This window comes from Vespula vulgaris, chromosome 4 (assembly GCF_905475345.1).
Source record: "Vespula vulgaris chromosome 4, iyVesVulg1.1, whole genome shotgun sequence".
Classification (NCBI taxonomy): Eukaryota; Metazoa; Arthropoda; class Insecta; order Hymenoptera; family Vespidae; genus Vespula; species Vespula vulgaris.
In genome coordinates this window covers 5,525,796-5,552,500 of record NC_066589.1, presented here as the reverse complement: position 1 = coordinate 5,552,500, position 26,705 = coordinate 5,525,796, and the positions used below count along the sequence as shown (strand labels likewise).

The 26,705-nt window shown below is 36.0% G+C and overlaps 1 protein-coding gene and 1 long non-coding RNA gene across 12 annotated transcripts in view; one reads left to right on the top strand and one right to left on the bottom strand.

Annotated features, from left to right (window-relative positions):
• The window catches only part of LOC127063100 (solute carrier organic anion transporter family member 74D), a 91,462-nt gene that overhangs the window by 60,441 nt on the left and 4,316 nt on the right, over nt 1-26,705 (bottom strand). For 3 of the 11 annotated variants that reach the window (XR_007781264.1, XR_007781265.1, XR_007781266.1), the window contains 2 exons: nt 24,879-24,915; nt 1-889 (listed from right to left, as the gene is read on the bottom strand). The exon at nt 1-889 is cut by the window's left edge and continues 1,000 nt beyond it. The gene's annotated coding sequence lies outside the window, so the exon portion shown is untranslated. Of the gene's footprint in view, nt 890-5,527; nt 7,505-24,878; nt 24,916-26,705 lie in introns of those variants that run through there. The other 8 variants (XM_050992424.1, XM_050992425.1, XM_050992426.1 and 5 more) reach the window with 5 other exon arrangements.
• On the top strand, nt 14,590-15,917 carry LOC127063132 (uncharacterized). The gene is made up of 2 exons (XR_007781276.1): nt 14,590-15,712; nt 15,791-15,917. It is a non-coding gene; the product is annotated as an uncharacterized LOC127063132 (long non-coding RNA).

The window sequence follows — 26,705 nt, the reverse complement described above, 5'->3', positions numbered from 1 at the left end:
GAGATGCTCCACTCTGCTCTCACTCGTTTCGGCACTGTAATCGACTGCCCGTACTCCTTCTCACCCTCTTTCTTCCTTCCTTTCTTTCTTTCTTTCTTTCTTTCTTTCTTTCTTTCTTTCTTTTTTTCTTCCCTGGTTTACCCTTCCACACGACACAAAAGGGCCATCTCTAAGAGCCTCGTCCTTCTAACCGACCGATTTTCTCTACTAGTATTCTCTAATACTCACTTTTGTTCTATTTTTCTTTTTTACGTTTCGTTTTCAAAGTTCAAACACGTTTCAATTGTGATGAAGAAATTTGTAAATATTTCTTTACGATGATGATACGATCGGTTAAAATCGGTTAAGATCGGTTAAGATCGGTTAAGATCGGTTAAGATCGGCGTTAATAGGTTATCACGCGCTATGTTCGATTATAATCATCTTGGAAAATTACGTTGAGCGATACGAAAACTTGTTTGTTAGTTAAATGCATGCTTTTAAATAAACATATACATACTTACATATTAAAGGTATTTAAAGGTTAATAGTATATGTATTTATATTATAAGAGAAAATTGATAGAAAATGAATGGACAAATCCCTTTAACGCGAAATATTCGAAATCGAAAGTATCTTCCCGCGCTCGAGTCAAGAGGTCGCGCTCGATCTCTCGAATGCCGCGAGAATTCAATTTTCGTAATGGTCGATATTGTCCTTTGCGGTGTAGAATGTCTCTGTGTCTATCTCTCTTCAACCGCAGGAAACATCTTTCTTCTCGAAAACTCGACGTTACTTCGTCGTCGTCGTCGTCGTCGTCGTCATTGTCGTCATTGTCGTCGTTATCGAGATTTCCGCTTTGGAAGACGAAACGTGCCAGTTAATTTCTCGTGGTTTTCTCGAAATAATACTTAAAAAAAAAAAGGAAAGAAAATAAATAAATAAATAAATAAAAAGTACAAGAAAAAAATGATATGCGTAATTAATGACATAATAAAAAATCTTTGAAAATTTATTCGATGTGCCTTGTCGTTTATCGTCGTAAAAGAAAAAAGAAGTCGAAGTATTCGTAAAAATGGAATATCTTGATCTAGACAAAAGGAAAAAAAAAGAGAAGAAAAAAATATACACGAGTTCCCATGCGTGTGTACAGGCAGTTAACAAGCTGTGAACATTTAACAATTATACGGAGTTTGACATACGATAAAGAGAGTCTCACATATCACGATCTATGTACACGTATACATACATATGTCTACATATTTTAGAAGGTTGACGCTGCGACGAGAGATATTCGAACGATTACGTCTCTCTAGGTGATCGATAAGTGCCGTAGAGATCGTATACTAACCGTAATCCCGTCATGCTTGTACTTTCATCGATGTCGACGGAACTACAACTTTCACGATTACTTCAGACTCCGTGCGTTCCGTCGTGTACCCACTTAAGACCGTTGCCACGAATAGAAATCTTATTAAAACCCGATTCGATCTCCTCGAAATCGTATTGATCTTTATATGATAGATCAAAACTTAAACATTTACTTGATCATTTTTAGAATTTATTGATATATCAATGTCATGTATTATAAATATACATTTATTTATGTATGTATATATATAATTTATATATATATATATATAATAATTTAATAATCTATACTAATGTACTACTCTTAAAAAAAAAAAAAAAGGAAAAGAAGCATCTCTCATTGAGAATTTAACTCATTGAAAAAAATTTCACTGAATCTTTCGATCAAGTGAAAGGACAACTCTCACTAATAAAAAATAAGCAAATCAATTTCGTCAGAGTTGATTGTCATGATTTATGAATATATCACAATGTCATACACATACACACACATACAAAATTAATGTTTATATAATAATATTTCTTATGTATATACTAACGTTTTACTCTCTCCCTCTCTGTGAAAAAAATAAAATAAAGTAAAATGGAATTAATTCATTGGCACGATTTTCATGAATGATTCGATCAAATAGATAAACAAAACTAAATGAATGAATAGAAATAAATTTTCGTTCGGGTTGAAAATTACTCGTAATCTATAGTACTACATGACATTGTACTATTTAAAGAAAAGAAAAGAAAAAAATATATATATATAAATATAAAGAAGCGAGGAAAAGAAAGAAAAACAACGGTAAAGGTATTAGCTCGTCGATAAAAATTTCACAAGAGTTTCGATCGAGTGAACGAACAGCGCAAAAAAAAATAGAAAAAGAAAAGAAAAGAAAAAAGAAAAAGGAAAGAAGAAGAAAATAAAAAAGAAAAAAGAAAATGAAAAGAAGGAAATAAAGACCGAACGGAAAGTGTTTCGCGTAAACGTTTTCGCGATTCCATTATTATTCGTTTCTCGTCATGTCGTCGCGATACATAGGTATACGTACATATGTACTAACATACATACATATACACAGGTAGGTACATCCTGAAACGCGTATCACCGACGACGTGCTTGCGTTACGGGAAGCGAGGGATGAAGAAGAGTAGGAGAAGATTGAGGAGAGGGGGTGGAAGAGAGAGAGAGGGAGAGGAGAAAAGAGGAGGAAGGAGGAGAGGAGAGGAGAGGAGAGGAGAGGAGAGGAGGAGGAGGAAGAGGAAGAAGAGAGGACGTAATAGGACGTATACTACGCGGTTGGTCTCGCCAACGTAGAGCAAGCAGACTCGAAGACGAAGACGATCGAGGAGTCAAAGGTACCGTTAGACGAACACCGTCATCAGAATCTTCTATTGGCCGACGAACGGAACCCTCTGAATTAAAATCCAAAACTTTTACAATTCTAAAATCGATGGATTAGAAAAAAAAAAGAAAAAAAAACATTAATATGATTTTACAGAGAAAGATTATTAAATAAAATTCCAACGATTTTCTAACGAATTCAATTTGAAGTCCTTCCTATTTGGAATATCTTTCAATTCTAATTATTTTCTAATCATTTCTTTCTACCATTGTAAAATTTATTGTCATCGAGATAGACTGTCAAAATGGTTGGTCGTTCTTTAAAATTTGTGGAACAAAATAATAAGAGATTGGGGGGGAGGAAAGGATCGAGTTAGATTAGACGAGTAAAATCGATCTATCTACACGGAAGTCATAGGATCGATCGATGAAAGGCGAGGCTACGAGATACGAAATAGTTTCACGTTTTGGCATCGTACGAGATCACGTATAACGTTGTACGCGTAGTAAGTTAAATACTGTTTCGTGTCTGGCGAAATCGATGAATCGATAATATCGTAAAACATTTTCCTCTTCCTTGTTCCGTCGATACGATTATGTCGATACTTTTCTTTTTGTTTCCCCAATTTCTATCCATATATTTTATAAAGTCAGTAACTCGTAAAGATCGTGAACAATAAAATGAAGAATCGTTAATAATTAAAAAAATAAAATGATCACGTAAGAAATTAAGGAGAAAAAAAATTTTTTGTATTATATAATAATTAAATATCTAAATGAAAGAAAAAAAAAAAAAAAAAGAAAAATGATTTAAAAAATATACACGGAACTCTTTCCAGTTCGTATCACATTATGACTCTACGAACTATACGTATGTATGTACGTATATTATATATGTATACTAATTGCACACACATAGTACCGTTTCAAAGTCGATGTCAATATCCGCGAAGGTGTTCCGTAACGTTCTTTTATTTTTATTTCCTTTTTTTTTCTTCCTTTTTATCTTTTTTCTATTTCTTTTTTTTCTATTTTTAATTCTCCTTTCTTTTTTCTTTCACAAACCGCAACGTAGCACTTGTTCCAGCAGTTAGAATCGTAACATTATCATAAATGAAAGGATCTCGGTGCTCGGTTCTATGGCGAATGTAGATTGACCTTCGGCAGGGCAATCCGACCTTGGGCACCCCGCATAGGAATCAATAGAGCGACGGTAAGGATAGTCGCGTTCTCTCATAAGTGAAAGGATAACGAGGTCTATCCGTGTCTCTCAGTAACTCTCTCAGCTCGTAATCTTTGAAACGGAACACGGGATAGTGTCAACATCCGAAGGGATGAAATCATCTTTCTTATTTATACTACATTAATTTAAACAAAAGAACAAAAAATTTCCATTTTTTAATAAGCACAATTTGATCATTAATTATAAATTGAAATACAATATAAAATATCTATTAATTTTTCGATCATAATTGCATATGCAAAATTTCATTTTTAAATGCGATAAATTTTATCATTAGATGCTATAATATCACTTGGGATATATAGAGAAATATATGGAAAATATATGGAATACATATGAATGTTATATCGTACTAAATTTTTTTTAATAGTAATATATCTATGTATTACTGTTACAATTTGCTATTTTTGTAACAATTAACGCGGGTTATATAGTAGTATATATATATATATTACTAGTAGATAGTACAATTTATTTATATTAATTTTATAGTCCTATACTAGTATTATAATATCTCAAATAACATAAAAAAAAAATTCATAAGTATCGTATTCTATATATCATTATAGACAGAATTCTATTTTTAATTTGTATGGCAAAAATAAAAATTATTTAAGTAAATTTTTAATAAAACTCGTCGAAACGAATTTTGAACTTGAGTCCTCGTTAGCAAGCGTAAATTTAAAATATAAACAGTGATAGCTTCGTACGCGGAAGGCGATCGGTAATTGGACGATTAAAATAAAGGAAAAATGCGAATGTACGCTGATAAGAAAGAGAAAAGTTGTCTCGTCAAAGGGCAATGAAGGCAAATGAACGATGGCACGAGGAACGTCGCGGTTCTGCAGCAGGCTCTGCTATGTCTCATGTACAATATGTGGGCCAGACAACAATAATTGTTCGGCGTTTCCTGGTATATTATACCGCATCTAATTGATACAGAGATGCCGCTGCTAATTCTACCACCGTCGTTGTTGCTATCTTTAGCAGTGCCATTTACCCTACCAAAAGGAAACAATATGGAGCTTAATATCCCCTGAGTGAACGAGAATAGGGGTGAGGAGGGATATGCAAGAGTCTCTTTTCTTTCTCTCTTTCTGTTCCTTTTTTATCTAAAATTAATTTTTTTTTTTTTATTTCCTAAGTTAATCTTTTTTTCTTTATATTTATTATACATAGATTATATTTTAGTATTAATATTTAGTATATATACATATAGACATATAAACGTACGCGAAGTTTAAAATTATATAGAAATTTAATCGATCATTGATTGTCACGATACGTATTTATATAACGATAATTTAATAATAATGAAAAAAGGGAAAAATTTTAATAGGAATAAATCATGTATGCAGATAATCTATTGACAAAAAGAAGCAGAGCTGTCTATTTTATATTAGACAAGCGAATCGTTTCTCGCGTACAATTAATTTGTTTGTCGTTTGTTAGAACGATGTTGTAGGTCTAAACGAGACGCGTTGTCGATTGGATAGGAAGAGAGAAAGAGAGAGATAAAGAAAAGGAAAGAGTGCATCTGTCACGATGCATCTAACTAAATTCGCACAATAGGGCTCTCCTTCGCATAGATCAGCGATCGCTTATAACGTTGCATTGCTTCTCTTTTATTCCAAAGTCTCTCTTAACTCTCTTTATAGAGAATATACAATAAAGAAATCAATATAATTTATTATAAACAGAGCCTCCTTTCTTCTTTCTTTTTTGTTTTTTTTTTCTTTATTTCTTTTTATTTCTTTTTTATTTTTTTAATTTTCCGATTCGAAAAGAATTAACAAACTTTTAAGGTTCTTTATGAAAAAAAATTAAAAAAAAAAAAGAAAAACAGAACAAAAAACACAAAAAATAGAGATGTCGTTTAGCGAACTAAAAATGTCATACGATTGAGACAAATAGAGATACGTCACCGGAAACATCAATTCCCAGTTTGAAAGTCATTCATGTGGTGGATAAAAATAAACGAGTTAACTCCGCGCGAAAGGGGTGAATTTATCTTTTCGAATGAATTTTTTAAGATCTCACCTCGAGATGCGAAGATCGCCGCGGACTTCGTTGCTTATTTTCACGCTCGCGAGAGGAGCATTTAACAGGCTCGTTACTTGTTCTCGCGACATAACGACAAGCTAAGATTTTCACCCTTGATACTGGACCAAGCCCAATTCGTCGTACCTTTAACTCGAGTTAAAAGAAATTCAAAAGAGAGAAAGAGAGAAAAAGAGAAAGAAAGAAAGAAAGAAAGAAAGAAAGAAAGAGCGAGAGATAGAGATATATTTGAAACGAATTTAAACTACCCAGACAAGTGTATACATAATTTATTTCTCTGTATGTCGCTTATTCGAAATCAAAAATGCAATCACGAATGAGTTAAACAACGTATAGAATCGTAGAACGAACGTCATCGAAGACTTCATTTATCGATAAGAGGATAAACTTTACGAAGAATATGTGCGTGTGCGTATTAAGCAAAATTTCCAGAAATCTAAGTTATTCGAAGTTATTTATAATAACAGCATGACGATTAACGTTACGTCCACCTAACGAGAATGAGATCCGAGTTCGTTTTATTCGTATTCTTTGATGTTTATTTTCCAGCAGAAACTCGGCCCTTCCCTTACGTCAAGCCACATTCTTTCAGAGATAAGATCTTCGTGGATCCCGCAGGCTTGACATAAAAATGAATCGCTCGAGAGCAGCGCCATCTTGGAAAGATTTTGTGCATATCTTTGTAACATTAAAGCGAATCTCCAGTTCTTTTTCTTTTCCTTTTTTTCTCCCTCTTTGTCTTCTTTCGTTTTGATTGATTATGAAAAGTACAAATATCTTTTTCTCTTGTTATAGAAATTATGAAAATTATTTGTACGCGTTAGATATATATCTACGGGCAAAATGAAAACTAATGATTTTTTTAACGATCTCTTCTTCATCCCCTTCGTACATATACATATATGTATATACAGATAACCCTCGTAATAATAAATAAACCGCATTATGCGAGATTCCAATTTAATAGAAAAAACGGGATTAATATACAAACTTCTTTTTTATCAGTTTTTCTTTTTTTAAATCATATGAACATCGACCTGAGGAAAAACAGGAACATCTTTTCATCTAATTCAAGTAATACAAAGAGAGATTAAAAACCAGCAGGTGTATTTATTTGTAAAGATATGTAAAGTAATATGTAAATAAAAATCGCAAATTTTCAAGACCGCGTTGTATCGAAACAGCTTTGTTTAAGTACTGCGTTATACGAGGATTAAATATACATGTATATACATACATATATATATATATGTACATACGTATATAACGAGTATATTTCTCGAGTCGTTAAAGTCAATCTCGGTGGATGTCGCGGTGTCGATTGGTCAAAGTGCCGGAGGCGTCGCGCCTTCCGATAAAAGGCGTGAAACGCATTTGCATCGATATCTGGGCCAGTGCGTCTCGTTTCCCAATGAAGTCGTTAGGTCCGGCCGGTCTGCCTAATGACGATTCATCGTTGGATCGTTCCTTGGTTCAACGCACTTGCTCGATTCTCGGGGAATGATAAACTGCCTTTGCTAACGTGCAAACGAACGAACGCATGAATTCTCGTATATGAATTCGATGTATTGAAACATTTGTCGAGTGTCACTCAACAGTTCTACCATTACATTCAAATAACGACTATCGACATTTTTTTTTCTTATCATATTTTTTCTAAACGTTCGATCATTTTACGATTATCTTTCTTTTTTTTTTTGTTTTCTTTCTGCTTCTTTTTCTTTTCTTTTTTTTTCTTTTCTCTTTTTTCATTAAGCACAAAAACAAAAGGAAAATAAAGAAGATAAATGCGGAACGTTATTCTGTCGAAAAATGTTTCATTCGAAAAGATGACTCGGTCAAATTTCGTTGTCCGGTAATATAGGACACGCGATATTAGAGAGATCTAACTAATTTGACGTAAGGGACGGTAGAGATGTGACGCACGATAATATCAGTAACGCGCACGCCAACGGTAGGTCTCTCTATTGGAAAATTAGATCCAATCTAATGCGGAGAACAGAACGGAGAGTCTCACGCTCGTGCCCACGGACAGAGAAACGACGAAACGCAAGCATAACTCGAGCGAGCGCTTCTCACGTAAGTGACTATGTACGATCTACATACATAGTTATGTACGTACATACGTTACATATGTAAGTAAGTAAGTAAGTAACTAAGTAAGTAAGTAAGTAAGTGAGTGAGCGAGTGAGTGAGTGAGTAAGAAACTAAGAGAACGCGAAAGTTACTTTGCCCTTTTGGTAGCGACGATGCAACAGAAACGATGAAAAACCTTTGGATCGAGCTATCGAGTCTCCGAGAGATTTCTAATCCGAAAATTTTCTTTCGCTTACACACGTTACTATAATTCTTCGATAAATATTAATATTAACGTATAATTAACATTTTTTAATATAATACATCCGACGAATGAAACAATACGATACGCGTTAATTGTTGTGACCTTTATATATATAAACGTATCATATTTATATATATATATCGTTGGCCCTAACTCAATATATTTCGTCTGCCCCTTCCGAGAAGGCAATTATGCTTAAATTAGTAAATTAGACGTGGCTTGACTCTTCGCATTGTCGAAACTGGATTGGAATCTGTATGATCCACTCGACTCGTTCTCAGGCCACAATGTCCTTACGAGTTATACCTTCGAACGATCGCGAAAGGTCGTTAAGGTCGTGAATGACAGAAACATTATATTATATTTCATCTTATTTTATCTCTCTTCATTTCTCCAAATTATTCCATTGATTCGCGCGATTACTTTCGAGTCAACAAAAGTAAGGAATAAAAAAGCGAGGTACTCAAATTTGTGAGTAAAGAAGAAAAAGGAGAAAAAAGGAGAGAAAGAAATAAAGAGAAAAAATAAAATAAAATGAAATGAAATAAGATAAAATAAAAGAAGAATAAAGTTAGCAAAAGGGGCGAATATGCGTTCGAGAAAACGAGATCTCGTATCTCGAAACGACCAGACGATGCACAGGGTGCACGTCTCCTTCTTAACTGTCTCTTTGAAGAAATCTGAGAAAGAGAAAGAAAGAGAGAGAGATAAAGAGAAAGAGAAAAAGAGAGACGAAGATTCTCAGTCGTTTCGAATCGCACGAAATACGTCGGATTCGAACGATCCGGTCGAGCCGGAATGACCTCGTTTCGCAATAGCCGCGAGACGAGAAGCGACGACAAAAGACGTTGAGAGAAGAGGAATAAGAGAGGGAATAAGAAGAATAGGAAGATCGTTGATACGCGTACGAATACATACATACATACGCAAGATGCATACGCATCGGTCGTTATCGATTACCAAGCGTGCCGATCGAAATGCAATCGTATGCGAATAAGAGTGTTAGGTAACTCGTTGTGTTGTGTGTGCCGATTTGTAAAATAGAAAGAAAGAAAGAGAAAGAGAGAGAGAGAGAGACAGAGAGGGAGGAGTCGTATCTTTTCACCTTGTTTTCGAGAGTTTCTCGCTTCGAGCTCGCTGAATTATTGATGAGAGCGAACGATCGGCAAAGCAAGCGAGCAACCAAGCAACCAACCGACCAACCAACCAACCGACCAACCGACCAACCAACCGGCAGACAGAATTCAGATATACGCGTCGGTCGGTATGAACGCACACGAATGCAGGAGAGACTCGTAAAACGAACGAGCGGACGAGAGCGATTAATGCGAGCGACGATCGTCCGCTTTGACCGAAGTCCATCGAGGTCGCCGATTTTCGTACGAGATAGGGCACGCGTGTACGCTTTTCTGCTTCGATGAGCTTCCAAGGAGAATTCGAATCCTTTTTCTATCGCGAAGAGATAAAGAAGGAAAAAAAAAAAGCAAAGAAAGAAGGATCGATGGTTTCAAAGAAAGAGAAAAAAGATTGGCAATCTTGAAAGAAAGAAGTAGATTTGACGATCTTATTTAAAAAAAATATATATATGAATCGCGTGTTACGTTTCCAACGTGATCATTTTTAAAAGATCGATCGTTGATAAAAGCAAGATTTAGAGATTCGTGAAAGGAAAGAAAAAAGATGATAAATAATTAAAAGAAAATAAAAAGAAAAGAAGATTTGACGATCTCGTTAAAACGAAGAATATATACGAATTATGTACGTCGCGCGTATAATAAATATAACGATTATCGATACAATTTCAATGACTATATTCGTTTGATAATTTCCCTTGTGTTCCGAACGCGTATTACTAAACGCATAGTAGTATCAGCGTCAATATTTTCTCTTGACAGAACTCAGAAACGGAAGGAAGATTTGCAATGGGGAGTCGCTCGTGACCTTGTCTCTTTGGCGACGTCCCCTATTTTTTTCCCCCATTCCCTGGATTAAATTCGAGATGTAAAAAACTCAAAACGAGCTACGGGTAACTCGATCCATCGGATTCGCGGCATTAATTCCAACGCAGATTTTCTCTCCCTCTCTCTCTCTCTCTCTCTTTCATATATACATATATAGACAAAAAGTGAGAGAGAAACTGAGAGAGAAAAAGAGAAAGATGAAGAGAGGAAGAGAGAGAAAGAGAGAGAGAGAGAGACGTGTGTACTACTCTCCCTCTCTATGTATCCCTTCCTTGTCCTCTACAACGTCCTACCTCGTCCCCACCCTCGCATCCTCATCATTTCGCATGTGTTTTATGCGTGTGTACCTATGTATATATGCGTCACATCGAATACTCACAGACTCTTCCGTCCCTTTCTCACCCTTTTCTCGTCCCTCTCCCCAACTCTTTTTCTCTCGGAAGCTACAACTACGACGTTCGTCCGACAACGGGGCAGGATCTAAGCCTGCTTAGCTTAAACTGCCCTCGACGAAAGAGAAAATATGGTTAGTTTCGATGGACTAACATTGCTATCGTATATTTGTACTTTTCCCCAAAGGCCAGAAACGTGAATCCCTTTTTGGAAAGTAAATACATTTGTTATTAAAGAAAATCTACCCTTTTTCTTTTCTTTCTTTCTTTCTTTTTTTTTTGTTTTTTTTTTTTGGTTAAGAAAAATAGTACGTTATAGAAAAGTATTATACAAAAAATTCTATTATACGATTTCTGTTCTTTGTTATATTCAAAATAGACTGAATAACTATAAAAGTATTTTTTTTCTTTTTCTTTCCAATAATATGTCTGTGTATTATCGAAGAAAATTTATTGTTCTTGATAAAAGTGAGATATAGAAAAATAGTAAATAACAAATTCTCTTATATAAATTCTACTTTTATCCAGATAATATTAAGGATAATAATAAAAATAAATTATATCTAATGCGAAAGTATGTACCCGTCTATTATCGAACAAAAGTTCATTTTAGTTAATATAGACATGTATAAAACAACGAGTTCTCTTACATAAACTCTATGGTACTATATTATCCAGAGGAACATTAAAGATAAATAAAAAGTTTCATAGTTCTGACATTTCCAATATCATATCCAATATCATAAATCAACAAGAGGGTAAAACCCACTATAAAAAACTATGACAATGAGTTCATTCTGATATCAATACGAAAGGAGCATGACGATGAACATAGGCCAGATTTATGTAAACGCGTTAATAGCGTTGAATGCTTCGTCTTGTAAGCGGAGCAATTCGAACGCTTTGGGAGTCTATCGTGATGCGTTGGAACGAGGAGGGTTCTTGTGAAAAAGGAAGACGTCGAAAAGGTCGCTCTCGAGAAAAGAGAAGAAAAAGGAGAGAAAGAAAGAGAAAGAAAGAAAGAGAAAGAAAGAGAGAGAGAGAGGGGATGGGATCGTCTCGAGAACGAATCCTGATGGTAAAGTCGAGAGAGGACTTTGGGCCATGCCCTCTTCCGGCGCGTCGCACGGCGTGTCCTCGCTGAGATTAAACTGCCGATCGATGTGTCTGTGTGTCTGTGTAGACCAGAGTGTATATATACATACATACGTGCATACACATATATATATATACACATCTATATGTTTGTAAATGTTACGTGTGATCGATGCGTCTGTGTAACCATCGTATATGTTGTCTATGTACCATACATATATTTCTGTGCATATATGTATGCATGTATATGTTGTACGCACTCCTCACCACGGCCACACCCCTCGTCGATGTTTCTCCTTTGCTCGGCACTGCCAAACTTCGAGGAATCGATACTCGTGTATCGCAGCACCGAATCAGCCGAACGCGCCTGTCTCTGCGTCGCAGTCTCGACGTGCCACGCCGCGCACATCCGCTTATGAAAGCGAACGTTTTGCGAAGCCGTTGCAAACGACGACAACCCGACAACGACGACAACGACGATGACGATGACAACGATTTAACTCGGCTCAGCTAAAATACCTTCTTCGAATAACTCTCTGATAAACGATCAAATATTCTGCACCCATTAACACACTCCTTTTCGAAGCAAAGACGACTTTTCACCTTTACCGATTCTCCGATGCTCTGCTCTCTACGTGATCTATACCATATTCCCTCCTCCTCGTAACATCCTCTTCTCCGTCACTCGCTCACCTCTACCTTTACTCCGAGTTCACGATGTCATGTATTCTAGCTCGAAAAGCTACGGGGTATCTAGGATATCTATCTAGTCCATCGACTTTCGATATTAGGATAGATCGATTCGAATGATACAATACGTATTGGAAACACGTATGGAAATTTACATCGGTTACACGCCATTGTTCTCAATCTTTTTATCGGCTATAATATAATCTGTTCGAAGGTTAAAATTCTTCATGAAACATTTCAACATTTTCGCATTTTCCGTACGTCTCGAATTGGAAGACAGATGAGATACTTATACATATACATATAATATATCGTTTCATTCTTTATTAAAATACACACTGAGAACATGATTGATTCGTCTCTCACCAACTTGTCCCCAGAGACAGACGCGGTCTTCCCCCGATAGTAATCAATGTTTTATACCGGTGAGTAAATATACTTGGTGAGTCTGTGTTTATACCACTTGCACTTGTTTACCATTCGTTTTGGCTTCTCAACAGTCGTTCCCGAAAGCTTCTGGAGGTCCCTGGACTATAGCAGGGCAGTCTCGGGTCGCGGTTAAGGTCTCGTTGCTCGGTGTCGGATTATTTTGGACGGGCATGTAGGTCATCGAGAGACGAGAACATACGGGATGAAGTTGCTTGTGTTTTCGTACATATATATATATATATATATATATATATATATATATTTACATATATATATGTATGCATATATACATATATGTATCTATACGTTTGCGTGTGCGTATGCTTAACCACGACTCGACAGAGTGCGTGCAGTCGCGCAGTCAGTTCGGCTGTATTTACCGGCCAGATTGAAACACAATCGATTTAACGAAGAGAACGAACCACTAGCCGAGGGCCAAGGGCGAATCTCTTAAAACTCTGATTCACCTGTTTGGCCTGCACGGCTCGAGCTTCGCCTAGGTCAAAACTCAGCCGGCTTCGTGCCTCAAGTACTTCGATGTTTCGAGTCAATCAACGACGATTGATATAAACTGTTTAACGATTCGACCTCGGCTAAGGTGACACGTAGTCGTAGGCTGAGATCCGATTTCTTTCTCGTTCATCTTTCTTTCTTTCTTCTTTCTTTCTTTCTTTTTTCTTTCTTTTTCTGTTTATTTTTCCTGCATTTTTCTTCGTGTTTTTTTTACCGTCTAGTTGTATATCGATAAATATATATATAAATGTGTCTATCTGGATACGATTGAAAGAAGATAAAAAGATGGAAAGAAATGACGAAAATGAAATTGACGTTTATAAAAATAAAAAAAAAGAAATGTACAAATCGGAAGGCATTTAAATTATCTCTTACAAAAATATATGCAAAATGGACGGACTCAAAAGAACGCATACATTCGTGAATATTAGTACGAACAAGAAAGAAAAAGAAAAAAAGAAAAAAGATACTTGCAATCTTCGTGAGAGAATGATAATTTCGATTCTTACGTAAGACAAATTTAAGACAGACCTATAAATATATCGAAAATGTAAGTTGTTAAAGAGGAAAAGAGGAAAAGAGAGGAATAGCGATACATTAGTACTAGTCGCCAAGACTGTTTTCAACAATGTTCAACAAATATATGTATGCCCATACAAAATAACATTAGTTGGCAACGTTCCTTCACATAATTACTGCACCTGTGCTCTCTCTGTCATATCTACGTACAACTACGCTCGACGAGATAAAGAGATGGATATAGCGGTGTCACCAGTGGATTTCGAAGCTTCCAAGCTTGCAAACGTACGAAATAATATGATGTTAATGACCTGAAAGTGACGAAGATAAACGTCTTACCTTGACTCTCTTTTTACTTCCTTCGAACTTTGATTTATTTTACGACGATAATAACGTTTTTATTTTATTTTTTCTGAAATCGAAATAAGAAAAAAATATATATATAAGCTAGAATTGAAATAGAAAGACAGGACACGTTTGATAGTATTAAAAATCGGGAAAGGTCGATAAAGATCGGTAAGAATCGATGGTGCCAAAGATTTCTTCATTTTTTCTTTTTCTTTTTCTTTTTCTTTTCTTTTTTTTTTTTGGTCTACGCAAGACCGTAATATATTCTTTCAAAGAAACGCGTACGATGGCGCAAATCGGTTGGCATCACCTTCGAATCTTCTTTAGAATGCAAATCAGTCGAAGGTGAACGTACGAGGACGGCTTCTTTTCAGACCTGTGCTTACGGTTAGTCCGGTAAGTGCCACGAAAATAAACGGAACGATGATAATTGATCGGAGCCACTTTGTATTCATAGGGGAATATCGTAACTCGTCGGTGAAACGAGACAGTGTATAGGATATACCTCGTGAAATCGTGTGTCCCGGACGTCTATAAACACCTTACAGATAAAATTTAGAAAAGTTTGAGGATATCGTTTGAAAATAGATATTATTAACATATAGAAGATGAAATTCGAAGGTGGAACACGACGAAGAAGACATATTCACTTGTCCTATTATGCGGATATATATATATACATATGTACGTACGTATCTATAGCAGGATAGGGATCGATTTGAATGAATCGTATAAAGGATATGGAAAGGATAAATATAGGAAGGAAAGTAATAGACGAAAAAGGAATTTCCAAGAATCAGAAAGATGGAAAAGGGAGCGAGGAAGTAAGCGCGGCATGGTAAGAAGAGGAACACGAGTGGCGTCGATATAAAGTCGCCCAGGAGGACAGAAATACAATCCCTAGAAGAGAGCTTCTCTTTGGTCGTAGGTATATTGGAGAGCTCGGAATAGGCAAGGTATCCAACTAGTAACCCACACTTTAGTATTCTCGCGGTGTCGTTCCGTGGTGGTGTTGTCCCGTGGTGTGCCGTACCGCGGTGTGTCGTACGAGGAGACTTCCTCATTCCAGAATCGAGCTATTGTGAAGTCTCCTCCCACCCCAGCTCACCCCTACCTCATCATATGCCCACCTTCCACTTCTTACTCTTCTCTTACTTCGCGAGGCCCAACCGCATTACTCGAACGATGCTTATTTACTTACTTGGTTCGTTCCTTTCGCGGAAAACCATACTCTTCCCAAAGCAATTTTCTTTACTCCCAACGTGTATTCTCTATCCCTTGTGTATCTTATGGTTTAAATCCGAGACCTCCATTATTCTTGGTGCGACTTCACGCAGCTTTTCGGAGAAACGAACGTTTGAAATTACCACAGGAGTGTTTCTAACTTTTTGCCATATCCTATGATTTTGCTCGGTCTTATCGGATATAAGTATTAAAGTATATAAGGGATACTGATTATATTTCACGTTTAATCTCTAATCAGACATTTTTCTTACAAAATATCTTTTGTTTTAGGATCGTAGAACCTCGCCTTGGACTATCTCCAGCAATAGCGAACATTCCTAACGTTTGACGTTGCTTCTAATAGTAAACACAGAACCTGGCAAAGTTTGATAGAGAGAGAGAGAGAGAGAGAGAGAGAGAGAGAGAGAGAGAGAGAGAGAGAGAGAGAAAGAAAGAGAGACCACAGTGGAATAACAATATAATGCGTATCTAGCACGCAAGACGAGTGACATCGATGAGTACACGTTTCTCTCTCCACAACCTCTTCATTTTCGTTTAATCAGTAATCACTATTCATACCAAACATAATCACGATAGCTACAATGGAGGATGCGTAACAACAAGCTCGTTAATTACTTTATCACTGACGTATAAAAATTAAACTCGCGTTGAAAACATTGTCGAGAAAAAACAAACTCGAATATTTAACGCGAACAAATTTCGCATGTGAAAAAATATAAGCAGACTACTTTTGTTAGTCGTTTTAACGAAAGAAATTAGTTCGAGTAAGATATAGTAAGCCCATATGTCGATCCGTGTTATTTGAAGAGCTTATCGCGGATAAATGCATCGCGCGTTGTCGAGTTTGTACTATCTGTATTACAGAGAAACAAAACGAGAAGTTTTCTATACGGTATAAGTTGAATGAGATTGATCAGCGAGATCTCGTGGAAATAACGTGATCCAAATGCGATGATTACAAAATGTTTTTGCGGTATTGGGCTTGGAACACGAGTAAAATGATAAAACCATAATGTCGCCATAGCGTATCGTAGTATTGGCAACGTATACTGGTAGTAGTAGTAATAGCAATGACAGTAGCAGTACCTAAGGCACAGGTAGTACGAGAAAAGCAAAGAGTTAAATGTCAAAGCCTCCCCGCAGCAACAACAGCAATAATAGTAACAGTAACAGCAGCAAAGTAGCTGGGTAAGCAATAGGCAAGTAAAGCAGAAGGCAGGCAAGCAAGCAAGCAGGCAGGCAGGCAGACAAGCTAAGCAAGCAAGTAGCAAAGGCATAGAGAGTGCCATGTTCGATAAATATAAAAAATTCGAGACCTTGTTCGACTGCATCTGGGTCATACAGCGCGTTCGTTCGTAGTCTAACGACGACGCAAGACGTTCTAAGTGGAAAATGAGTGGCTGCTCACTTGTGCTCATAAGGTTAAACGAGTGTGGTGCAAGCAGTTCTCGGTGTAACGATGTTAACGATGATCGCAAAGGAGAAGGCATCTCCAAGTGGAAAGACGTTTATTGTTCGGTGACATTGGCAATGTAACGAACGGAGAAGCGTCGTAGAATTTTTTGGGGAGAACGGATTGAAACTCTAAAAAACGCGACCGATAACATGACGAATAACACGAGCAACCTAAATCCCATTGTATTTCATTGCACAGTGACAGCACGTTGTGAAACCGCTTTTATATCCATTTAAATGTCCAAGTGGAAATCCCGATCGTATCGAACATAAAAATCTAAATACCTAACATTGTCCCTAGAAACGAACGAACAGGTTCGAGCTCCGCTCATCGTTCTACGTCGATGGAAGATAACTTAAACGATCGTTACTTTACGAGGTAGAAATATCGTTGCGAGAAGGTGAATCTATTCGATCGACTCTCCGCATAGTCTATCTCTCCTTCAACTGGTTGGATTTCTTACTTATTATTCGCCGGATTGTGTAACGATCTCTACAATAGTGCCAACATAAGGACCTATCCGTCTGGCTCGCGAAGGTAAAGGAATACGTCTATGAGCGAATATCACAGTGAACGTATAGATATCTTCTTTTCGATCTCGAATAAAACGAGAATGAAAAGAAAAATTCAACGTGGTATAAAAATAAAATCTACGCTATTAAAATCAACAATTACGATTAATGATGAAAATCAAATCTCGTCTATTAGAGAACACGTGAGAATTCGAACGAACGAACGCAAAAGGAAAATCGCGTTCACAAAAGTGTGTCAAAGGTCACACGCATGATACTTATTGTCTATTCCTTAATCGTGATCATCGTGGGCGCACACTAGAGAGTCCTTCGACTATAATATCCATGTCTCTTGAACACAACGCGCACAGGTGAAACGCTCCATGTAAAGACGAGAGTGATAGCTTATTGTGATGGAAACAATGGACACACAGTGATCGGGAATTTACAGCTACCTACTCGTTTATTGCACACACTATGTATTCTACGCTATATATCTACCTGTTCCTCGATGCTGAAATAGTGAAAATCTTTGCCGGTTGTAAAGCAACTCGCGTTCCATTTTACGATATATCTTCGATCGAATATTCCTCATCGTTTCGATGTTAAACGAAAGAAAAAGTAGTTCGAGTCGAACGTGAACTATGACGACAATCGGAAATCAATGAAATCGTTCATATTCTTCACCGATAATAAAATTGTCGGACAACTTGTCGTTGATCGATCGATCGTCTTATGAAATTGCTCGAATAAATTTTTAACCTGTTAATCCTGTATAAGGCCATGCAATTTTTGAAGTTATGTATTTAATTATCTGTATTTCTTAAATTCGATTTCATTTTATAGCTATACGAACTTAATCGTTACTTCATATCCAAAGTTTTTCTTTTTTTAAAAATGTAGATTATACAATATCAATATACAATATCAAAAGTTTCTAAATGATTTTAAACAACCAATTACTCCTTTCCGAAAATATTTTAGATAATTCTTGATCGCAGAAATATTTCTAAACTCGTAGTTTTACGATCTGAAAAACAACAACAAAAATTAGCTCAAAAAATCTCGGAAAGAAGTAATTGATTTTTAACGTGACTTTTAGCCAACCTAGGAAATCTTTTTTGTTTTTGAGAAATGGAAGTTCAACCTTATGTAAATAATGCCGTAAGTTTCACGGTATAGGATTTTTCTGTAGACACGAATAAAGATTAATATTATAATAGATTAAGAGTCTACGAATGTAATACATTATTAATGATCAAGGCATAATAAACTATTTGAAAAAAAAATAAAGAATCGGAAAACTGCTTAGAATAGATTTGGAATTCTCACGCAGGTGAATCAATGGTAGACGATTGAACGAGGGGTGGTTTCCGAGGTGAATCTTCGGTTAGTTTAGCTGGAATCGGTCGAAGTGGGTCGTAGTCCTGTTTCCTCTATTATCGCGCATTTACGTCACGTGCCCCAGTTTCCCGCTCGTTTAGATCGGCTCGGGTTAACTCGTGTCCCTTTCTATAGAAAGAACTTTACTCCGAGATGGGAAAAATATCCCATTCGTTTGCCTATTTTCCATGTCTTTTCTGATATTATAATTCACGATGACGTTGACGAAACAGTCAGTATTTTAAATAAAAGTGATTAGTATTTATAATAAAACATAAGTATCTATAATAAAGAGATACAACCCTGACATTTAATTATTTCTCTACCGAGCAAAATATTCATATATACTGATCATTCATTTGTACAAAATATTTATTATCAATGAAATAAAATAAAAATATTGATCAAATAAATAAAAGTGTCAATAAATGTATCTTATATTCCTTTTCTTTTTCGTTGACTTTCATTTACGCACATTCTCGTAATAATAATAAGAATATTTCGTAAGACACCGAATCTAGAACATCGAAATGTTTCGGATCTTTATAACGTTAATGCGGAATACATTTGTCTACGGCAAGGTTTTCCAAACTTTTATGGGTTTATGGGCCGAGACCCACTTTCGAAAACGGTAATTTATCGCGGCCCACTCGGAAAGTGTAATTGATGTCGAAAGTTGATTGATAAGCAATTTAAAATTTATTTCGATATAAATTTGAGAGTTCAAAGAAATAAAACAAAAATAATAATAATTCTCAGTTGATCTTTAACTCAATCAATTTTGAATTATTCGTCCAACGTTTTACGATAATAAAAGTTCTTCTATATAATCAACGTTTTAAACTATTTTCACATTTCGAATATTTAACGCGATCCGCACTTTGGGAATCTCTGGTTTATATTGTTTTTTTTCTCTTTGTATGTTTGTGTGTGTGTGTGTGTGTATGTGAAAGAAAGAGAGAGAGAGAGAGCATGAGAAGCAAGAAAAGAAAAAAAGGAAAGAGCCGGAATAACAGTATGAGTCCTCTGGAAGTCCTGCTGGCCGGTCGGCCGGCCGGCCATGACCGCTCGATTATCGAACCACTCGACCGATCGAAATGTCTCCGTTCTCCGGCAATGACCTTTTCTTCTTCCTTGCCGTTCTTTTTCATCCTCGTGTGTCCCTGAATGCACTTGGGAAACGGATAACGCGAGAGTTAATCGGAGAAAAGAAATTAAATCGTTTTTTAAATCGAAAAAGGAAAACGACTTGGTAAAGTTGAAAAATTTGCATTCTTAATTTGCGAAATCGATCGATATTTAGGTTCGATCAGATCGAAACATTCGGTAAATCGAGAAACGGAGAAGAAAAAGAAAAAGAAAAAGAAGAAGAAGAAGAGAAGGAGGAGAAAGAGAAGAAATGAAGAAGAAGGAGGAGGAGGAGGAGGAAGGGGCTGTATCGTCGCCAAAGAGGATGGAGTGGCGCCAAACGGCGTGGATGCGATTCGAGTTCTCGGCCGAATAACAAGTAAATCAAGCGTGTAATTGGAATTCAATTCGCACAGTGGCACAGATACAAGGCATTACGATTCCATCGGCAGCAGGCTCGTGCAAGCAAGCAAGCAAGCAAGCAAGCAAGCAAGCAAGCGAACGAGCAAGCGAGCAAGCAAGCAAGCACGAGTATAAACGCGTCAAGTAGGGTTCTGTAATCTACGAGTAAATCGCCTCTTTACGACGATAGCCTTTCGTTCTATCGTATCCAAAGAAATTGATACGTGTAATCTGCCTACGTATACGGGTATACGTGTTAACGTGGTAAATGTGCTCATACATTTAAAACCAAATTAACATCTACTTTTTTAATTAATTAATTAATTAATTTATTTATTTGTTTTTGTTTTTCTTTTTATAATTTTTGAATTATATTGAATGGATTATTATGATTACTCAACTAAGACTCGTTTGAAATTTTAATTCACAAAGGAAATAAAATCTATGGATGAGTTAATATCATGCAACACAGTATTACACATGGTGAAATAAAACGAATTCCTTTTTCGAAGCGGAAAGTGTAGGTATGCGCTAATGAACGCGCTCCGAACGAATCGCTAGGTGGGCGTAAGAATGCTAGTGCGGATCGTAAATTATAATAAGAAAATAGATAGTACAGGGATTGCTTCTGCATCGCCATTGTAGTTCGCGCCGAGTGAAAAGCCACGAGCGTCGTAATCGACTCGAGACGGAATTCAATGTTTCTACCCACGGAAGTAAAGAGAAAAGAAGAAGTTTTGCTCTTCGTTCTGTACATGAAAACGATAAGATCAAACTAACAGAGAAAGAGATATTTCAAAAAAAAAGAAGAAGAAAATAAAAAATCTAAACGACCGATCTTCTTATTCGATCTTCTTGTTGTTGAACAAAAGAAACACATATTACACATTTAATCTGTATTACTTTTTTTTTTTTTTTTGACAATTAACCCTTATTTACGTGAGAAAATATTGAAATAGACACTGCAATGCTTTTAAAATATTATCTTACGAGTTCTCAGAGCCAACGAATCGTATTCGAGCCACACGTTTCTACAGTGTTGGCTCAAAAAGCTTCTTGCTAATTATAAAAATCAATTTCTCCTTTTTAAGATTTTTTAGGTTAATTTGTGTTCCTCTATTTTTTTCTTCTTCTTTTCCCCAGATAGTAAAACTACAAAACTAACTTGTGAAATTACAAGCTTAATTAAGAACTCAAAAAATCGCGAGAAAATTACATAAAAACTTTGGGCCATCCTTTGTCCGCAAAAATGTATAGAACGTATCTATATATAATTTGCTAATCATAGCAACCCGACGTTTCTAACTCGATCTTTATCGACGTAAAGAGAAAGAGAGAAAGAGAAAGAGAGATAGAAAGAGAGAGAGAGAGAGAGAGAGAAGGAAGGGTGCACGAAGAAAAAAGGGGATGATAGAGAAGGGTTCGAGGAAAGGAGAAATGGTATCATTGAAAATAGCGGGCAATCCGTTATCATGTAGTGGGGAGGAATAAAAGTGTGAGAGAGAAACAGAGAGAGAGAAAGACAGGACGAGGGAGAGAAAGAGAGGGCGAGAGAGAGATAGAGAGGGTATAGCATAGAAGGTTAACAAAATCAATAACAGTGGGTGGTTGAAACAGGGCTGGCCACCCCGGCCAGCCGTCCCGGACTTGCTAGGGGGCTAGGTCGGCCACCGACCTTTATCCAGGCCAACTGCATCATCCCCATTTCCACGCGTGCATGCGCGCGCTCCAACTCTACTATTCTCATGGCCAGCCCTTTTTCCACGAGCTAAAGTAGTAACTCAGGTAATAACAACGTAATGAAGCACACAAGATAAATGTTAATATCAACGAACGGGGATAAGTAGAGAAAGATGTGATAATAAAAATAACCGAACAAAGAAATTAAAAAAAGAAGAGAAAGAGAGAGAGAAAAGAAAATATAAAATGGATATGTATTGAAATATGATTTTTCTAATATAGAATATTCTTTTAATATTATGAATTGAAACGATGAAGATTCAAACAGTGATACGAATGAAGGAACGATTCTTCTCCTCTCTCTTTCTCTCTCTCTCTCTCTCTCTCTCTCTCATTTGTTACTTATAGAAACGTTAAAGAAAATTTGCCTTCCGGGAAGAAAATTGGAGCGAGCTAAGCGAGAGACCAAAGTTCCTCTAGTCTTATATATAGATTCGCGAGAGCTACTTGTAGACGAGCGAGCTCAAAAGCGATCCACCGAACGGTTGTTTTTAACTTCGATGTATGAGGAATATACGATAACGATCAAACACATACGCAATTTATTTCGATAACGAAATATTCAACGGAGCGGCGAAAAGTGATTGAATTTATAGATGACCAAAAAATAATGAAATCGATTTTGTAAATATTCAAAAATTCTATATACGTCGGTCGTTGACGTCACACGCTCTTTTGGATAGATATTCAAAATGGCTGCGTCATCGACGTTCGCCATTTGTAAAAGATATAATAACCGTGTAAATATAATCTTCGAATATCTTAGAATCGAGCCTATTATCCTGAAATGAAATATAGGAAGGAGGATGAACAAACTGAGAACGTGCTCGAGAGTGTTTCTATTTGCGGAAATTAACGTGTCGCGCGTGTAGTATGACTAGCGTGCTTAGCAATTTAGGCCAAACACCGACGTGCAGTCGTCCTTGCGAAGCAATGTCGTCCTGCCAACTGACCGAAACGTATACGTACAGAGAAACAGTAAAAGAGAGAGACAGAGAAAGAGATAGATAGATAGATAGAGAGAGAGAGAGAGAGAGAGAGAGAGAGAGAGAGAGAATGAGAGAGACACAACGTGACCTGCTTCTTTCCAGGATCTAGGACAAACTCACAAGGAGAGCACGCCTTTCCTCGACCTTGCTCTCTCTTTCGTTTTAGAAATCGGCCCTCCTGTCGATTTCATTCGTGGTTTCTGACAATTCCACTCGCGAACGATATTTTTTCCTTTTTCGTTCCTTCTCTCCTTCTTTTTTAGATTCATCGTTTATTTTATATTCTTAATTGTTTAACAGAAATACTCTCTGGTTAGATTTAGGAAAAATCAATGTATCGAGTTTATGATTGGTTTACACGTATTTGTATGATCCAATACATCCATGTTATTTTAAGAAAAATTTAATTAATCGTTAGATGTTTCAAATATTTAATCTTTGAATATTATTTATATTATACTCGATGGTATGTGAATGTAGATAATTTTTTTTTTTTTCTTTTAATTAGAAAAGAATGAAAAATAAACGAATAATCGATATTTATCAAAGAAATTGCACACATAGGTTCAACGTACTCGTTGTAAGTATCGTCGTTGTAAGAGACGATAAGATTCTTCGTATGCATGTTCTGCACACGTCGATATCATTAAATAGAACGGAATGACGGAGGCTCTCGTTTCACTCGATAATGGAACGAAATGAAAAGAAATGACAGTGACGATGAAGACAAATGATCCTCGATAGAGTCTATATCTCCTAAAAGTAACGGAGGCAAATGAAGAGAACGAATGGAACGTCTCGACGACATCATCGTTGATGTATCATCGCATGCGTGATGACCTCGTTACAACCGAGATGGCACATTTCGAGTCATCTACGTTGCGATGAAAACTTTCATGATGTTTTTTAAGTATTCGTCTTTCTTAAAGACAAAATGAAAACAAAAAAAATATACATACGATTGATAAAAATAATATTAGACAAGACGTACGTTTATCGATGTTATTAAGTTACGCATTACATATACTACTTATATACAGAATGAGGCCAAACATTGCGTCTTGATTTTAAAAATCAATTACTTTTTTTCACGACGTTTTAGGAATGCAATTAATCTTGTAGTTTTACGAGTTAGGTTTATAGTTTTATAATCTAAAAAATATGTTTATGTATCAGACTAAAAAAGGTTCGAAAAAGAGTAACTGATTTGTAAGATAAAACTTAGATGGGAAACGTTTGGCCCACCCTATGTATATATACATATATATACATACATATATATATACATACACGCACACATATGTATGTACGTATGTATGTATGTATAATCTAATCTCATTTAGATGACGAATACAAGCTGTACGATCTGTCAGTCCAAATAACATATTCGCTTGGCATGATGCTGCGTTATCGTGACGATACCGATAAGCATAACAAGGATTACGTGAAAGCAAGAAGAAGCACGGAAAACCTCGTACTCGTTTTCTTATCTCTTCTAATGCGAGGATACGTGCAGGATTTTATTATTACGTGATAACTCGTGTCTCTATGTCGAATATCTGAACGGAGAGAGAGAAAGAGAGAGAGAAAGAGTCACGATAACAACTCTCGTACCGCCTTTATCTTTCTTTCTTCTCATTCGATTACGAGAACGAGAAGTCAATCCTATTTTTCTATTTTTTTATTTTTTTAATTTTTGTAATCTCAGATGAAAATTCGCATTTTAGAAAAAATAAACAAAGACTTACCACATCGCTCGTCCTTGACGAGGAAAGAACGCACCATCTGAAAACAAACACAGATTTTTATGATTTTATTTTCTTTTTAATAATAATAATAATAATTTTAATATATTGATATCATTAATATATGAACAACATATATTATAATTATCATATTTATGTAATATGAATTTATATATTTTTTATTTACTATTTAATATGAATAATGTAATATTAAAATAATTATATGATATATTATATATTCTGCGTATTGTTATTATATTAATTTTAATATATATATTATTATTATTTATTATAATTAATAATTAAGACGAATCGTATAATGCCGTTTTTATGTAAGAAACATTTCTAAATATATTTAATTCGATTAAAGCGAACGATCTTGGGGGAGAGTTCTCATGGTTGCTCGGTTATGTGTCTTGATTCTATTCGAAAAATAAAACTGTAGGAGGGTCGAAAGAGTTGTGCGTTTACGAGGAGTAGTGCCGTAAACACGATAAGGCTGACTGTAAAGTTCCAGCGGGTGCAGAAGTCGTTCGCCGAGATTTTATTATTTCGATGGCGCGCAACACAAGCGGGAGGCAGAACGGACGTGCAATACAACTTCCGCGATCGACGTTTCAATCAGCAGTCCACGTTCATAGCTGAGAAGCATAGGCAAAGAGGTAACCGAGTACCAATCAATTCGCTTATTTTACGCGAAGAAATTTGTCTATATACATATTCTTATTCAAAATAAGTAAACAAAAGATATTCTAATGGGATAGATATATGAATTTTTAATCAATGTTGTCTGATTTTATTTTGTTACTAAATAGTAAATTATTAATCGATCAAAAATATAATAATTATTTTTCAAATGATTTTCGTCCAAGTTTTCCATTTATAAAAGAAATTTCTATTTTTATCTATATTTAAAAACTCTAAGTTAACAGCAAGATTTTATAAATTAATTTACGTTTGATCCTATTCGCTTCTTCGGCGAGAAAATTTTGCAAATTTTGATAAACAGCAAATATATATATATATATACGTATGTATACATAGGTCCTACATACCATATAGATAGATAAAATGTATATAAATAAAATATAAACAGGAGTGTGTATGTACATACATTATGTATGTATGTATGTAATAAAATACATAGATAATCGAGTCAGTTGTTCTCGAAGCTTTGGCAAATCGAACGAATCTAAATTCCGGAATCGATACCCATTTCGAGGTATCTCTTAGAAATCAGTATACGATCGGCGAATCGATCGCGGTATGTTTGCACGATTATGTCCTCGTATTAATGAGTTCCCACGAAGGAGAGCCTGCTAGAAAGAGAGGATGGAGGAGGAGGAGGAGGAGGAGGACTCACAGAACGGTGAGCTCTCCTCCTCACGGAACTTGAAGTCAAGTCGAGCCGAGCCCTGAAAATACGTGTATAGACTGCGAAAGAAGCAGAAATAAACGTACCGAATGTGTATCGGCAACGAAGACGTATCCGCGAGAGAAAGAGAGAGAGAGAGAGAAAGAGAGAAAGAGAAAGAGAGAGAGAGAAAGAGAAGAAAAAGAGATCGAGGGAACACGTGGAAGGCTCCCTATGACTTCCGTTTCTTTACGCGAGTTCGTACAATACGAAAATAGACGGCAGAACCAAGAAACCTAAAGAATCGGTCTTTTTAACGAACGCCATATTTGCCTTTAATATTTTTATACTTTATATAGTTTAATGTTTTAGAATCTATAAGTATATAGTTCGTTAATTATTAGAAAAATGTAAATTAAAGAAAAAGAGAAATAAAGAGGTTTTTTTCAAGATCCATAAAGATACTTGTTTGTAGA